The sequence below is a fragment of the Crocodylus porosus genome, unplaced genomic scaffold (genome assembly GCF_001723895.1).
Source record: "Crocodylus porosus isolate Cpor-Errol unplaced genomic scaffold, CroPor_comp1, whole genome shotgun sequence".
Taxonomy (NCBI): domain Eukaryota; kingdom Metazoa; phylum Chordata; order Crocodylia; family Crocodylidae; genus Crocodylus; species Crocodylus porosus.
The window spans coordinates 3,107,941-3,115,682 of NW_017728915.1; positions in this window are offsets into that span (position 1 = coordinate 3,107,941).

Consider the following 7,742-nt stretch of genomic DNA (forward strand, 5'->3'; position numbering starts at 1 on the left):
TCAGAGAATCAGCAATTCAGACAAAGACACAGCTTTAAACGTATTTTCTACATACCTTCAGGTTCCAGGCACGGCTCGTGAAAGCTGCCACACGTGCTTGGCGAACTTGGAAGTTCAGAGGGGGGCTCCCCTGCATACCCCCCAGCTTGGTGATCGGCTGCAGGGAGACCCTAGGTGTCCTCCCAGACCCCGGAGACACCAGTCGCCAAGCCGGGGGGGGCACGGGGCACCCCCCAGCATGCTCCCCGGCAGACCCAGAAGTGGATGGGAAGTGTTTCTGGTCGGCTTCCGGGTCTGCTGCTGAGTGCACTGGGGAGCCCCCCACGCTTCTGTGGATACTCCGTGCACCCCAGCATCACGGCATTAACGAGCTGCCTGCTACCTAGAGGTATGTAGAAAATACATTTAAAGCCATGTCTATGTCTGAATCGCCAGATCTCTCCAAATTGATTTGGAGGGTTCCAGTTTGCTTCGGAAAGATTAAAGCGTCCCCTGATTCTATTGGGATTCAGAGATTCAGCCACCGCATTGGGCTGAACCTCCACCAAATCAAATTGGGGACTGAAGCTTCACACAGCCCTAGTGTTTTACTGTAGTCAAACATCAAACAAAAACTCAAGAGCTGATGTTTTCCGGGGGGGGCCTTGAGTCTAGCACAGCATGCCTTGAGTCTAAGGTTGAGAACCACTTCCCGGGTTGTGTCACTTCCAAATGAGGGATACTGTTAATGGATGCACGCATGTGCCAAGCCTGTCCCACAATAGTGCCATACAGTGCTTCCACAGTTGGGTCCAATGTGTTAGCATGGCTTTGGCAGACAAGGTTCTTTGGGTAGATGTGATATTAGACCAACTAATTAGTTGGAAAAGTTGTGCTTTGCAAGCTTTCAGGCACAAATTATGTCCTTAGACCAATACTGCTACAACCAACACCCTTTAGCATGCCTTTGGGACTGCAGAGGAACAAGCTATTACCTGGAAGTTAGGAGTCACTACAACAGCTCTTGCTTGCAGAACCCCTGCCTTCTGCATTGTCTCCTGAAGACCTTGGAGGCCAAACAATATTTTCACTTCCAAATAATGCTTCCAATAATGCCACTGTTTCTTGCCCCTTTCTTCACTTGCCACTGATCTTGTTTTCCAGAGGCACCTTAAAACCCTCATTTGGGCTGGGGAGTGGCAAGTGGCATTAATTCTGGGGTTTGGAGCTATATTAAAACATCAGCTGCAGCAACTGTGAGGATTAACTGCAACTTCAGGGACTGGTAGCCGGGGTGGATGTTCTATGGGCCACATCTCATCCTTGGGTTGAATGACACCTGCACTAGGGTTGTTTACAACTGCTGCTGGTTTGCCTGAAGCTGCTGAAGTTCTGTTCTTACCCTCAATTCAAAGAATCGTGGGCAGGATTCAAAATGGTTCAGTAGGAGCCTACCCTTAGGAATTACAGTGCCTAAGATTAGGCTCCTTGCTCTATAGCAGTGGGGTCACCAACTGGTTGATCCTGATTGACTGGTCGATCAGGGAACCCTGGACCGTCTATCTTAGTCTGGGGGGGTCTAGTCCATTCCCCGCCCCCCCGACCGAGATAGACTGTTAGAGGCTCCGCAGTCAGGAGTGGTGTGTCGCACATGGGAGCAGTGGGACATAGGAGCGGCAGGACCCAGGTGGCTGGGCTGAGCTGCGCCCCCTGCCACTGGGCCAGGCTGAGTGGTGAGTGGGACAATCCCCCACCGCATTCCTTGCCACAAGGTGAGTGGGGCCCTGGCCGGGTCAGAGCCTGGGGGCTCCTGCCACTATGCACCCCAGTGGAGGCCTGGGGGGCACATGCTCCCTGGGCCTTCGCTGGGGTGTGTGCAGTGGTGGGAGCCTGCTCCCCTGCCTGCATGCCTGTATGAGTTGCCCAGGCTCCAACCCTCCCGCAGCCCAGCTGCAGCCCTGCTCACCCCTGCCTCACTCCCTCGCTCACCACAGGGGCCTCGATCTGCCCCTCCCCCCCACTCACCTGTTGGGTGGGGGGGAGTTGGGTAGGGGGCATGGTGGGTGGGGGGAGGGTGTGGTAGATCCTGGATTGCCCTTTACTTCAAAAAGCGATCACCTTAAAAAGGTTGGAGACCATTGCTCTAAAGCATAATTCAGCTTGACTAATTTAGGCACCTGGAAGCTATACAATCAATAGAGAGACTTAAAAGGTGCCTAAGAAGCATTCAAGTTTAGATACTTAGGTATTGTATATAGAGAATGGGACTTACTGAGCATCCCCAAAGTGCCTAGAGGTCCCACAATGTCTGAACTCCTACCTTTCTGGAAGTTAGGTGCCTGGCACAGGGTGCCCACTGGCCCTCGGCATATGCCAGTCTGACTTCTGAGGACAGCGCCTAATGGGCTTCTAAAGCTAGGAGTATGACAGTGGCAAGGGACTCTGGGGACTTCATGGGGAGTTTAGGCACTTAAGGAACCACTTTTAATTTTATCTGTTTTATCTCTCCCATCTATCAGAATGACACTTACTCATAGGGTCTTGCTGAATCAGCATATTTCCAGAAACAAAGTAGCAGTAGGAACCAGAACTGTCTCAGCCTGCTTGTTTGAGGAAGAAATGTCTGACAGATGAGCTAGTGCTTTAGGAGTTCCAGTTGTGCCAGGGTGGGCAAAATAGTGAATCCGGCCAGCAGTGGGATCCCATTTCCCAGCAGCCCCTGCCTGCTTGGCTGGAACCAGTCTCCATAGAGATCCCAGGTGCAGCTGTGCTGTGATAACGCAAAGCTGGGATTGACATGGAGACCAGCCCCAGCCTTGCTGGCAAGGCGCAGGACAGGGCAGGGCGGAGGCCCACTCTGGAGCTGCTGGATTCTTCCAGCGGGGACATCTTGGTCTGAGGCCAGGGCAGAGCTGCAACCTGCAGTCAAGGCAGGGAGGCGCAGGCAGCGGATTGCCTCTCTACCCTGGCTCCTTGCAGTGGTGACAGCCTGGTCCCAAGCTGGGGCACAGCCGTGATCCGCTGCCTACTTGCCCCTGCCCAGAGCGTTCAGGCTGCAGATCAGGGCTCTGTCCTGGCCCAGGACCAAGCTGCCCCACCACAAGATCCCAGCAGTTCTGGAGCAGCCCTGTGCTCTGCCCTGCTGCACAGCCTGCTGATGTGGCTGGGACCGGTCTCCAAAATCAAATTCCAAAATTTACAGTTATTTAGAATTTACTTATAGTGATTGAGGCAGTGGTAGGCTTCCAAATTGCTTTAAAATTGTACATAAATCAATAAAACATTGTGTTCAACTGACACCTAGATATAGTGGCATGTCATTTTAATAGCAGAAAAACATCGATTTTAGGGATTTAATCAGAGAATTTGCAATTTTTAAACAGAAAACCAGGATCCCAATAATAAGCTTAATAAATAATGAAGAAGAAGAATTTAGTGAAAAATCCCTCTCATTTCAGTAAGAGTATGTTCAGGACCACTCATTTAAATCTCAGCATCATTATTTTGTTTTTCTTGCCATTTGGAACTTCTTTAAACTAGACGTAAAACAATATGAGCGTCGGAAATGAAACAAGATCAGACAGCAAGGTAGAGACAGGACTCCCCTAGTAGACTCACATAGATCAGCTGGCCTGGGCTATGCTAGGTAGTAGGTAGTAAGTTTAAAACTAACAAAAGGAAGTTCTTTTTCACACATGGTATAATTAAAGTGTGGAACTCATTGCCACCAGATGTGGTGGAAGATGACATTTCAGTCGGATTCAAGAAGGGATTGGACACATTCTTTGAGGCAAGGGACATCAGTAGCTATCAAGAATGGGAATTAGGGATACAGTCTCTGAATCAGAAGTTCCTTGACCTTAAATGCTGGAGACATCAAAAGAGAGAGGAACAGTGAAATCTGATTTTTGATTTTTTATCATAGAAAATCAGAGCTCCCCCTACCACCTTCATTCACCAGGACATGGGTCCAGCTGTGACTGTCCCCATGCCCCCCCTCCCCCGCTGCTTTGTGGCACTGAGCATCCCTGATATGTCAGTGCCCTGCCCATGCCATTGCCCCTGGGCTCCCCCTGCCCCCCGGCAGCAGTGGGGTATACAACTCTGCACTGCCACCCCCACTGCTGCCCACGGGCAGGGGGTGCTTCACCATGGCAGTGCAGGGCTCTTGGTGGCAGCACTGAGCTTCCCCGCCTTGCTCTGTCTTGCTGCGTTGGGTCTCGCCCACTGGGCTGCGGGTGCCCCCCAGGGGGAAGGCAGCAGGGTGGGGAGCCCCAAGCCCTCAGCTGCCAGCCCACATCTGCCCCTGCCCCCCACACAAATCTGGGGGGAATATGCCCCATGACCCCCCAGGAGTGTGCACAGTGGCAGGAAGAAAGCTCCCCTCACCTCCCAGATGAGCCATCTGCTGTCCCACCCCACTCCCCGTCCGTGCCCTGCAGCCATGTATTCTCACCACAGCCCCGGCTCCCAAGTCCCAGGCCTCATGCCCTGCCCCAGCTGGACAGTGCCTCCACCTCCAGCCCTGTGCAACTCCCTCCCTCCTTCACTACAGGGGCCTCAATCCCCACTCCTGCCCTGATTTATCTGTGGGGAGTTGCAGGAGCTGCTCTCCATCCTGCCTGGCTGCCACATGCATGTGTATGCACTCGCATGCACATAGTGCCCTCTGCCTGAAACCATGTTCCCACTCCCCCCACCCCCTTCCAGGCTGGAACTCTGCCAGCTGCAAGGGGAACCTGCCATTCCCCACATGCATCCTTCTCCTTGAAAAGCAAAAATCCATGTTTTAAAATGAGAAAATCTGTGTTTTTCCATGGTGCACAGAAAACCCTGATTCCTGCTTATTATTATGATCAGCACAGTGAGTGAAATCTAGTGTCCTGGTGGTTTCGGGTACTGGGTCCACAAAGGCTGTGCAGGCTGCCTGGGTCCTGGGGCTGTGGAACTGTCACCTCCTCCTGGCAGAAACCCGTCACTCAGGACGGGGTCAGCCAGGAAGTGGTTTTGAGGCCACCCAACCTTCCTTTTTCTGGGCCAGACAGAACATTAACTATCAAGCCCATCTGCCATCTGTAGCAGCTCCTTTCTGTTGGTCCCCCTGAATATCTCCACCCTCTCCCCCTCTGTTCCTATTACAGGCCTCTCCCCCACCCAAGGATTAGCTCACAATGGGGCTCCAGTATCCATGGAGACAGAGGGAACACAGAGCACTTCAGTTAGAGGAGAGCATCCAAGGGCTTAGGGTGTGTTTTCTCTAGCTCCTCAGGGTAGCCCAATGGCAGCCATGCAGGGGAGGGGTGAGATCCTTAGTGACCGTTTCAAGGCCTCCCAGGTAAGATTTGGGATGGGGAGATGAGGGGTGGGTTACAAAGGGCACTGGGAACTAAGGGAAAAAGTAGGATAGGATGGGTCTGTAGGGGGAGGTCTGAGGGATGGGTGAAGCTGGGGGAGATGGTGAAGCTTGGCAGGGATAGTCTTGAACTGGAGGTGGGATGTTGTCAGAGCTGGAAGTGGGGATCAAGGCCAGGGGGTGAACGAAGAGAGGAATGGGCTTAGCTAGGTTGACTGGGGAGGAGAGAGGTCTGAATTGGGGCAACCTGAGCATGCTCCATTTATGATACTAATCCAAGGCCAGCAAGGTTTTTTGGGTAGATGTGTTGTCTTTTATTAAACCAATTAAATAATTCAGGGCTAGCACTCTCTTTGTTCCTCTCATTTTTGACAGAAGGCAGGGCAAGGTGACACCTGTGAGACTAACGCATTTCAAAATACATAAACTTCATAGGTGACAACATGCTTCATCTGATACTATGAACAGACTTGCAGTTAACAGTGCTAACTGTCTTTCTCTTCTCAGTTTTGAGACATGGCCTGGGAGTGGGGATCCTGTCAACTGGTAATAGAGGGAGGGAGGGAGGGACTGGCTTGAGCCTACACTGTCATAGCCAGGAGGGGAAGGAGGACTCACTTCCATCTTGGAAACCATGACAATAGAGAGACATGGGAAGGGCACAGACAGGAACTGTTCACAAACTCAAATACTAGCAATGATGCTGTTGCCGTGGCTGCGGCGTTGCCGAGAGCTCTAGAACTCAAGGGCAGTTGCTCCCCGCAACCTGTCCCAGTTTCTGGGCCCCCCAGTGGCTTTCCCACTCTTTTTCCCAGTTGAGTATTTTGGCAGTTGGTAAAGTTCACCCAATGCTATGGCAGGTCTGGACTGTGAGAAGCATCAGAGACCACGGGCATTCAGCATGGGGCCACCTGCAGGACTGCTCCCTGCTAACCCTGACCTGAGGAGACCAACACCAGCACTGACAGAGATCAGCAATGCAATCCCAACAGCCACTTTGGTCCTTCTCCCTGCTGACCCTGGTCCCTATTTCCTAGGATGTGAGATCACGTCTTGCACCACGGCAATGATTGCACAATGATTTCTGGTCACTTCCTACCTGAGCTAATTTTTTCCCAGTACCTGGGAAGTGAACAGTGCTAAACACCAATTCCTGATTCATGCAAATGCCTGTTTTTAGGAGATAATGGAACCTGTTTAGAGGCTGGGTGTTCCAGTCATGACAGCAAACTCCATTTGCTGTTCTGAGATGCATTTCCCACATCCTTAAGCAAAAACCTAGCTGCAGCTGCTAACTCACCCAGCTACAATAGTCTGATGGCTAAAATCACTCCAGTGTGACTTGATGCAGGGTGCTTTTTTCTTATTAGAAGCAGCTTGCTCCCATTGCAATCCATGGGAGGAGTAGGAGGATCAGGCTTAGACTCTTGTCAATATTAGCTTGCCTAGTAGCTGAACAATACTCAGTGAGGAGGGATGAGTAACAGAAAATATAGGGAGATTCTCCACTTCGGAGAAAAACCAGCCTGGAGGAGTCAGAATCCATAAACAATGATGTCCAAGATGTGATGCACTAAAGAAAGTGAAACATATTCTGCCAGCCGCAATGGTAAACAGAAAAAGAGTGGCAGGTTCCCAATCCTATACTATATTGAAGCCAAGGGCAAGTTATGCTGCAACTGCTAGTGTGACTGCATTGTAGTATTGACATACCTGAGCTAGCTTTAAAGTTGCTAGCTGGGGTACCAGTAGCAGCCAGGGCAGCACAGAGCTCAGCATGGGCTATCTGCTTGAGTATTTCCTGTTTCCAGGGCAGGATTTGCAACTCACACTGCAGCTCCAGCGTCCTGTAGCCTACACTGTGGTAGGGATCCAAACTAGCTAATATAATGCCAACTCAGGCAATCCAGGCTGACCTGGACAGGCTCAGCAAATGGGTGGACAAGAACCTGATGGTGTTTAACAATGAAAAATGCAAGTTTCTCGACCTTGGGAGGCAAAACCTGCAGCACCCTTATAGGCTCGGCAATGCTACACTGGCTAGCACTACAGAAGAAAGAGACTTGGGGGTCATCATTGACCACAAGATGAACATGATCCTGCAATGTGATATTGTGGCTATTAAAGCGAGCAAAATGCTGGCTTGCATCTATAGATGCTTCTCAAGCAGATCCCAGGATGTCCTTCTCCCCTTGTACTCAGCCTTGGTGAGGCCGCAACTGGAGTACTGCATCCAGTTTTGGGCTCTACAATTCAAAAAGGATGTGGAGAAGCTTGAGAGAGTCCAGAGAAGAGCCATGCGCATCAGCAGAGGTCAGAAAAACCTTATGATGACAGGCTGAGAGCCATGGGGCTCTTTAGCCTGGAAAAGCGCAGGCTCAGGGGTGATCTGATGGCCACCTATAAGTTT